Here is an 8,241-nt window from a genome sequence, read left to right on the forward strand (position 1 = left end):
TCAGATGCCCTCTATCACATCTTCCTTTATTCGTTTCACATGATGGGGTGGCCTTTTTTCTTGTTGAAGCAAATCCCTATACCTGCTCAAGTGATCTATTCTTTCTTCTCCAGCAGACTGTCTCATCTATCATCCTCACTCTTTTACTTTTCTTCAACTGGATGTTTCCCTGCTCGCTACAAACAAGCTCATCTTTCCCTCATCCTAATAAAATCTTCATTTTATCCATTGTTTTTAATTCAGTCATTTCAAGTCCATGGGATTTTCTTTGCAAAGATATTGAAGTGGTTTTACCAGATGAGGAAACTGAGGCAAACAGGTTGGAGTGACTTGACCATGATCACACAGCTAGTAATTCAAGTTAGGAATTCAAATTAGGAAGACTCCAGGGCCAGTGCTCTCTCCACACCACCACCTCACTGCCCTCACTTTATCCATACATTTCCATCAGTTTCATATTTGTTGTCTTTTTTGTGGCTAAACTCATTGAGAAGGCTGAAGTGCTCTTCTTAACTCCATGATCTGATTTCTGATGTGATCATTCAACCCAAATTTCAAAGTTACAAATGATCCCTTAATTGCCATATCAAATGGCCTTTTTTCCAATTCTCATCCTTAATCTTTCTGGAAACCTGTGACACTATCACCCTCTTCCTCCTTGATACTTTCCTTATAGGTTTTTGGGGCACTACTCCCTCCTGGTTCTCCTACCTATCTCAACATTCCTGTTCAGTCTTCTTTGCTGAATTGTCATCCAGGTCAGGTCAACAAATGTGGGTACACAGGCTATTCTAACAGCCATGACACAAATCATCTCCAAGTAAACCACCACCTGGACAGTCTCAGGAGCTGGCTTGCCGCCCTGAGAGATAAGGTGTGCTGGAGTCCTTGGGAGCCAGAGTCCTTGGGAGCTGGACATTCCGCCCCACTGACCAAGGACACTAGACACAGCTGTGCCTTATCATCTCCTCCCTAACATACCTCCCATCCTGTAATGCAAGATGCTGCATGTACGCCCCACTTGTATTCCCCCCAATTACCTCATTATTCTTTGTTCTACCCCAGAAGACCTAACAGTATATATGTAATAGCTAAGCAATAATAAAATTGAGCTGGAGGCATAAGGCAGTAGTGGCTTGACTCCTCATTCTCAGCTCCCCTCCTGGAGGGAGGTCGCTGCTGTGGGCCCCAAGGAAGCAAGCCACAACAAACAAACTGAGATCTCCTTCAACACTCTGTCCTGGGTCATCCTCTCCTTTCCCTCTATACTGTTTTTCTGGGTGATCTCAGCAGCTCATGTGGATTTAACTATCACTTTTATACGGATGATTCCCAAATCTACTTTTTTTTTAGCCCTAACCTCCCTGTTGATCTCCAGTATTGCCTCTCCAACTGCCATTTCCCTGTATTGTTGAGAATATCAATTTTTCGATGTATTTAAGGTCCAAAAAACAAATAAAAATTTAGTCTTAATGTAAATCAATTAAAAGATGAACTGCACAATTAATATTATCCTGCCTTCCTCAAGGCAAGGGGATAGTTTATAATTGTTAATAGATTAGCAAAAAGAAAAATAATGCTCATAATTCAAAATTTCTCTCAAAACAAGATATCAATGGAGCCACTGCCTACTTGGGGGGAGGAGTTGTTGGGGTTTTCTTTACAAGGCAATGGGGTTAAGTGACTTCACACAGCTAGTGGATTTGAATTCGGTCCTCCTGACTCCAGAGTTGGTATTCCATACACTATGCCACCTAACTACCCCCTAGCCACTGCCTATTAATACTGACACTCGTCATCATGTACTTGTGTGCAGCAGTTCCCATCGCTAGGAGGTAAATACAGACAAGCTTTTGGGATCATGCTAACAGTGATTTAACCTGTTGTTTAAGAAAGTGAACTACTGCTCCTCCATGTAGAGCTCAGAACTTTTCTAACAAAGTTTTCCTTCATTTCATGAAGGATTTTTGTTAATATTAGAAGGTCTTCTTCAGAAAGTTGTCTATTTTTTTTCCCTCATAAGAAATGATATTGTCAAATATGTTCCAGGCCTATGATTTGTTTCAGTCTTGCCTTTCCGTAGACTACTAATTTTTAATTTTTTTCTTTTTTTTTGCTGTTTCTTTATATTCTTTCTGTTTCTTTTGAATTTCAATAAGGACAAAAATAAAGCTATTTTTCACTTCTTTTTCAAACTCTAGTTCATCTCGAAGAACCAACTGCTGAACCAACTCTTCAAAATAATCCTTGATGGCAGTCTCAATTTCTTCTATTAATTCATTTAATTCCCTCACTGAGAGCCTTTTTGCCCTTTCCTTTAGAGTTTGAATTTCCTGGGGAAGCATGGAGAGATAGTCTGACTGTGTTGGGATTTTATCATCCTCTGGATCCGGTGATTCCTGGCATCATTTCTTCTAATTCTTCAGTAACTTGATCAGCTGTGTAAAGTGGTTCATCATTGCTGCAGGAGACTATATAATTGAATACATATCCAGTTGTTCCCTCAAGTCTTCATCATCTAAGTTATCAAGAATCAAATTGTCATTTATCCCTTTTTCAGAGACCTTCAAGATGAGCAAATGCAAAGTTCTGGTACCTGAAGACTTCCAATCTACCAGCATCACATTACCATCCTTATCTGTTAATGCATTCCAAATCTCATCCTCCTGTGGGAGGCTCTTCTCTATGATTGGACTCATTGCTCACACTCTGAACCACAGGGGTGGAAACCCAGACTCAGCTTCTCTCCTAGGCCAAATGCCAGTTCAGAGAAGCCAAGCCTCCCCTGCAATCAAGCACCCTGGCTTGGAGAATTTCCTGGATACCCAGGCCCTACATAGTCCAGTCCCTCATACCTTCCTATTCTTATACCTGACTCCCTCCATCTCTCCATTCTAGATTTCCTGCTTCCCTTCAAGCCCCTTCTTCATGGAGCCTTTTATTAAAGTCCCTTAATTTAATCACTCAGAGCTTTCCCTCTGTTATCTTCAATTGGTTCTGTTTGTACATAGTTGTTTGCATGTTGTCTCTCCTGTTAAACTGTGAGCTCCCTGAGGGCAGGTTTATCCTTTACCCTTTTTCACATCTTCTGTCCTTAGAGTAGAATCTGGTACATAGTAGGTCCTTGTTTATTTGGCAAATTAGTCATTAAAACATTGCATAACCATATCCATTTTTGCTCCTTATATCTTGATGTCCCCTTTGCTCTCCAAAATTAAACTTTTTTTGATCTCTTCTCACTTAGTTTAACTTAGTCACTTAAATTTAACTCCTGCCAGATAGCTTTTCTAGCTTTCCCAGCAATTTGTCATCTTGATTTTATTAAATCCTATGCCACTCTGCTTGATTGGTCCTGGGTCTTGTTTATCTGACTGATTTCACTGTTCATTTTCTATTTTTTAGCCTCAGTTGAAGTTGTTCAAAAGGTACTAGGAATGTATTGAGTCTTAGTTGGATAGAAGGTCAAGCTAAGTTCCACTCTCCCCTCTGCTCAGAAGTTGCTGCTCTAGGAGGGCGGATGGTTCTCAGAGGTTTGGGACTCTAGTGGCCCTAGTTTGGAAGTGGGGAGGATCTGGGCCTCTGGAAATCCAGATTCATGGGGCTCCTTTGGCTGGCATTGTCTTCTAGGAAGTAGAACCTTTGAAGCTGAAGAGCTGGGGACAATGTGGTGGGATAAGGGGGGGGAGGGAGAACTGGAGATGGGGAAGTGTGGGCAAAAATTCTGAGGGAAAAATGCACAAAATGTAGACTCCATCCATCCATGTAGCTCTTTACTTTTCTTCAAGTGATTCAACTTTGCTTCTTTGTATTTCTTTTCCTGAACTTTCCCTCACTAATACCGGTGAGATGAAGAGAAGATCTGATGGTGTTTATGATGACAAGGGGATTTTTGTTTGTTCCTTACTGCTTACCCTTCTTGATTGAAAACAATCATTATATATTAAGAATGCATACCTATAAACAAACCGACTCTAAAAATATCAAAAACTAACATTAAAAGTGCTACAAAACACTGAACTTTTAGTGTTACTAGCACTAAAAGGCATCTGAAGACAGGAATTTTAATGAGATAACGAAACACCACAACTAGTAGAAAGGTGGTGGACTATGGGTGTGGACTTGTGCATACAGACTGTGATCATGTTGTCTTGCCAGCCCTTTTGGTTACCTGGGAGGGAGGGGCCTGGCAGGGTGGTGGTAAAGGAAAAATAACAGCTGAGTTAAAACAAAAAGGGGAAATAAAACGTTTTAAAATGACAACAATAAAGATATACGAGGCAGCAAGGACTGGACAGCTCCTCATCCCTTATAGGAACACCTACCCACCAGGCCAGAGCAGGAGCCTTCGAAGCATGCGCACAAGGCGCCCCTGGGCTCAGAACTCCATTTCCCAGAAGTCAAAGCTAAGCTTCGACCTTTTGGGTGCAAGGCCCCGGATCTGAGAGGTCGCGGCAGGAGCTCCGCCGGGTACCTTGGAGAGCGACCGGAGCAGGAAGCGCTGACCACAGAGACTTCCGTTTCCTGTGTTTTCTGCCGCTGCTTGCCGAGCGTTTCCTGCGCCCCGTCTCCCAACCCGTGCTAGGCCTCCCGCTGGGCCTCCCCTCCCCCTCTCCTTCTTCCCTCCTCTTCCTCCTCCTTCCCTTCCTCTCCCCCTCCTCCCTTCCCGCGCCCCTCCCCCCAGCTTCCAGACCATTGCCTCCGGCCCTGCTCAGGCTGCATCTTTCTCCTGCTCAGATTTACCCTCAGAGATCTCTTGTCTTCTAAAAGGGAAAGGGAATAATGCCCCTGGTCCCAGAGCTGGCTTTCGGATGAATTGGATTTCTATGGACTTGAGTGGTCCCGTGTTTGCCACTTGCTCTATCCCACTGCCCTATATCCTCGAACCTGGGAGCCTGAAGCATCTCTGATGGTGATGCCTTCAGGAGGGAAAACTTGGCCTAACTTCTCTTTCCATGCCTACCAAGCACTCAGCACCAAGCCAGATGCTGCGAAGAACGTAAAATGGACATCGATTATGAGGAATGATTATTTCGCTCTGGTAGTAATAACTAATCGTTCTCTTAGGATCATGGTTTCCCCCCTTTTCTACTTTCTCATCCACAAATCAATTGTGTGGGAATTCTTAGAGATTTACCAGACCCAGATCTGTTTTGGAAAATAAAAAGTAAGAAATACTATGTTTGAGCATTAAAGAATTTCTGTGAATTGTGTCTAATCAAAAAGGTCTGGGGAAATGTAGATCCTCCAGTTTTTCAGACTGGTGATATGGAAATTAGTAAGTTTCGTAACTTGTAACAGTACTCTAAGACCCTCACTGTAATATTCATTTTCTCATTAACTGTTAATCAGAGTGATTACCACATCAAGGAACACCAGCTCTTCCAAGAGCATATAAACTGAACCTATCACCATAACAGATCTCTGGTCAATGGACAAATAACTGTTCTTAAGGGGCGACTAGGTGGCACAGTGGATAGAGCACCGGCCCTGGTGTCAGGAGTACCTGAGTTCAAATCAGGTCTCAGATACTTAATAATTACCCAGCTGTGTGGCCTTGGGCAAGCCACTTAACCCCATTGCCTTGCAAAAAAAAAAAATCTTGTAAGTGGCATAGAGACCTTAACAAACATAGGAGGGTTCATACTGGGGAGAAACTGTTTGAATGTCATGAATGTGGGGAATCTTTTAGGTGCCCTGGATACCTTGGTAAATATAAGCAAATTTGTAATAGTGAGAAACCTTTTTGAATGTAATGAATATGAGCAAATGAGGGAGTTGGGCTAAATCTTAGATATCTAATCTTTATCAGAGAAATTTGCTGCAAAGATTTTTTTCCCAATTATTTCCTTTCTAATTCTAACTTCATAGACTTTTTTTAAAAACAGTATTATATAATCAAAATCATCCATTTTGTTTTTTATGATCATCTCTATCCAGAAACAGAGAATTTGAGATCTGAGGCTTCAGGAGCCATATACTCTAAACCACACACAAAAGACATTCATATTGCATTTCTAACAAGCTATTTTCTAATTGATCTTGATTACCTCTTGAGACCCTCTTGAATTAGGATATTCCACTTTTGATTAGATCTGATTATTAAAATGTTTTTCTTGACAGCAAACCCAAATTGATCTCTCTGCAACTGATTTTGCTTTTCCAGGGCTAAATAAAAATATCTCTTTTCCATGAAGCCTCTTTGGTTCAATGAGAGCCTTTAAAATACTCATATCATGTCCTCCCAGTTTAACAGTATCTTTAAATCCTAATTCCCAAAAATGAACAAGAGTCTAGATGTGGTCTGACAAGGCCAAAGTACAGAGATTCTCAGCATGCTGCTCTTTAGTCTTAATATTTCATTAGCTTTTTTGACCCTCACCTCATTCTGCTATTAAGCTTGCATTCTACTAAAACTCTCAGACCTTTTTCAAAACAGCTTGCTGTCTACCCATGCTTCCTCTATCTTGGTACCTAAGTACAAGGTACCCAAGTGAAAGATTTTATAATCCTACTAACTGAATTTAATCTTGGATTTAGCCCAATTTTCTACCCTGGTAAGCTTTCTGATTCTGTTACCATCTTCTGTCTTAGCTATGCCTCCCAGCTTTGTATTGTCTGCACATCTGATGAGTGTGACAGCCATACTTTTATTTACAGCATTGATTGATCACCGTTTTAGTTTAGAATTCTTGTCCCAAGTTGTTAAAGGGGTCACCTTTCTTGTTCCAATTAATAAATAATAGCAGAACTTTTATAGACAGGCCATGGATTTCTTTGAAGCTTATTATGGCATATGGTATGAAGTATTGGTCAAAAATATCATATCTATCAGATAGCTTTCCACTTTCTGCAGTTGAAAAAGATTCTGTTTTCTCTAATAATGGTTTCCCTTGGTTTGAAGCAACACTTGTGGCTGTTTGATTGTTCCTGAATCTTAATTACATAATTTATTCCATTGATTTATTTTTCTTTTTTGGTAGCAATTGCCAAATAGTAATTTAATGTTTACTATTTTGTAACATAGTTTGAATGTTACATAAGTACATGAATTGTATTTTTTCCCCTGCTCCCATTTATTTTCCCCATCTATTCATTTCAATTTATTTAATAATTATTGTGAATCTGTGATTTTGCCTTAATTTTTTTAATAGTTACATTTTAGTAGTAGTGAGTTAAGGCTTCCCAACTATCTTAATGTTTCCTTTTGTATTTCTATTTCTTTTTTCTGAATTGTTGATAGATACAAATTGGGAATTATTAGACATTTGTTACTTATTTTTGTTTTAACCATCATTTTTATCCTAGTTTCTCTCTCAATATTTTCTAACTTTTATTGCATTATTAAACTACTATTATCTGACCTCAGACACTTAATAATTAACTAGCTGTGTAACTTTGAGCAAGTCACTTAACCCCATTGCATTGCAAAGAAAAAACTTTAAAAAAAAAGAAACAAAGCTACTATTAGTGGCTCCCTTGCTCTTTTTTTTCTCATTTGAAGTTGTAAAATATATTTTAGACTAAAATCTTCATTTTTGATTGACTATACTATTTTGCATTTGAAGTGTTTACTTCAATAAGGTTGTTGTCCCATTTAAATTTTTTTGTTTGGTTTTATTTGGGGGGGGGGGTTAGGTTTTTTCAAGGCAAATGGGGTTAAGTGGCTTGCCCAAGGCCACACAACTAGGTAATTATTAAGTGTCTGAGGTCGGATTTGAACCCAGGTACTCCTGACTCCAGGGCTGGTGCTCTATCCATTACGTCACCTAGCCGCACCCCCATTTAAATTTTTAATGGCATTCTTTCTATCCCATCCAACATCACATTGACTTTGGTTTCTGGAACCTGTCCTTTTCAGTGAAGTTCTTTGTAAATTTAAGTATATTTTTTGACTTCCTATTTGTTTTGATGTTTTGGGGTAAAAGTAGTAAATATCCCATTTTTACTGGGCTTCTGTGTCTGATCTTATTCAGAGATGAGGAAAAAGTTAGCCACTACTACCTATGTTCTTTTTGGTAGTGGGATGAGGGAGGCAGCAGGTCCCACTACCTTGTGAGTGAAGCAAAAAAAATGGTGTCATTTCAAGAGTGGGGGGAGAAGGAACAGGCAGGACTTCCAGCAGGGTATCCCAGCCTCCTTGCAACTTTGCAACAGTTCAAGTTCTGTCTCAGCCTGGAATCTCTGCCCCCTGGTCTGCAGGGAAGCTTGTTATTCTGTGCCTGTGTAGGTAGATGAGGAGAA

General features: G+C 40.2%; 1 pseudogene; it reads right to left on the minus strand.

Moving 5' to 3' along the window:
• Positions 1–1,887: 1,887 nt before the first annotated feature.
• On the minus strand, positions 1,888–6,384 carry LOC141508992 (fasciculation and elongation protein zeta-2 pseudogene; annotated as a pseudogene).
• Positions 6,385–8,241: the final 1,857 nt, after the last annotated feature.

Source organism: Macrotis lagotis, chromosome 1 (assembly GCF_037893015.1).
Source record: "Macrotis lagotis isolate mMagLag1 chromosome 1, bilby.v1.9.chrom.fasta, whole genome shotgun sequence".
Lineage (NCBI taxonomy): Eukaryota > Metazoa > Chordata > Mammalia > Peramelemorphia > Peramelidae > Macrotis > Macrotis lagotis.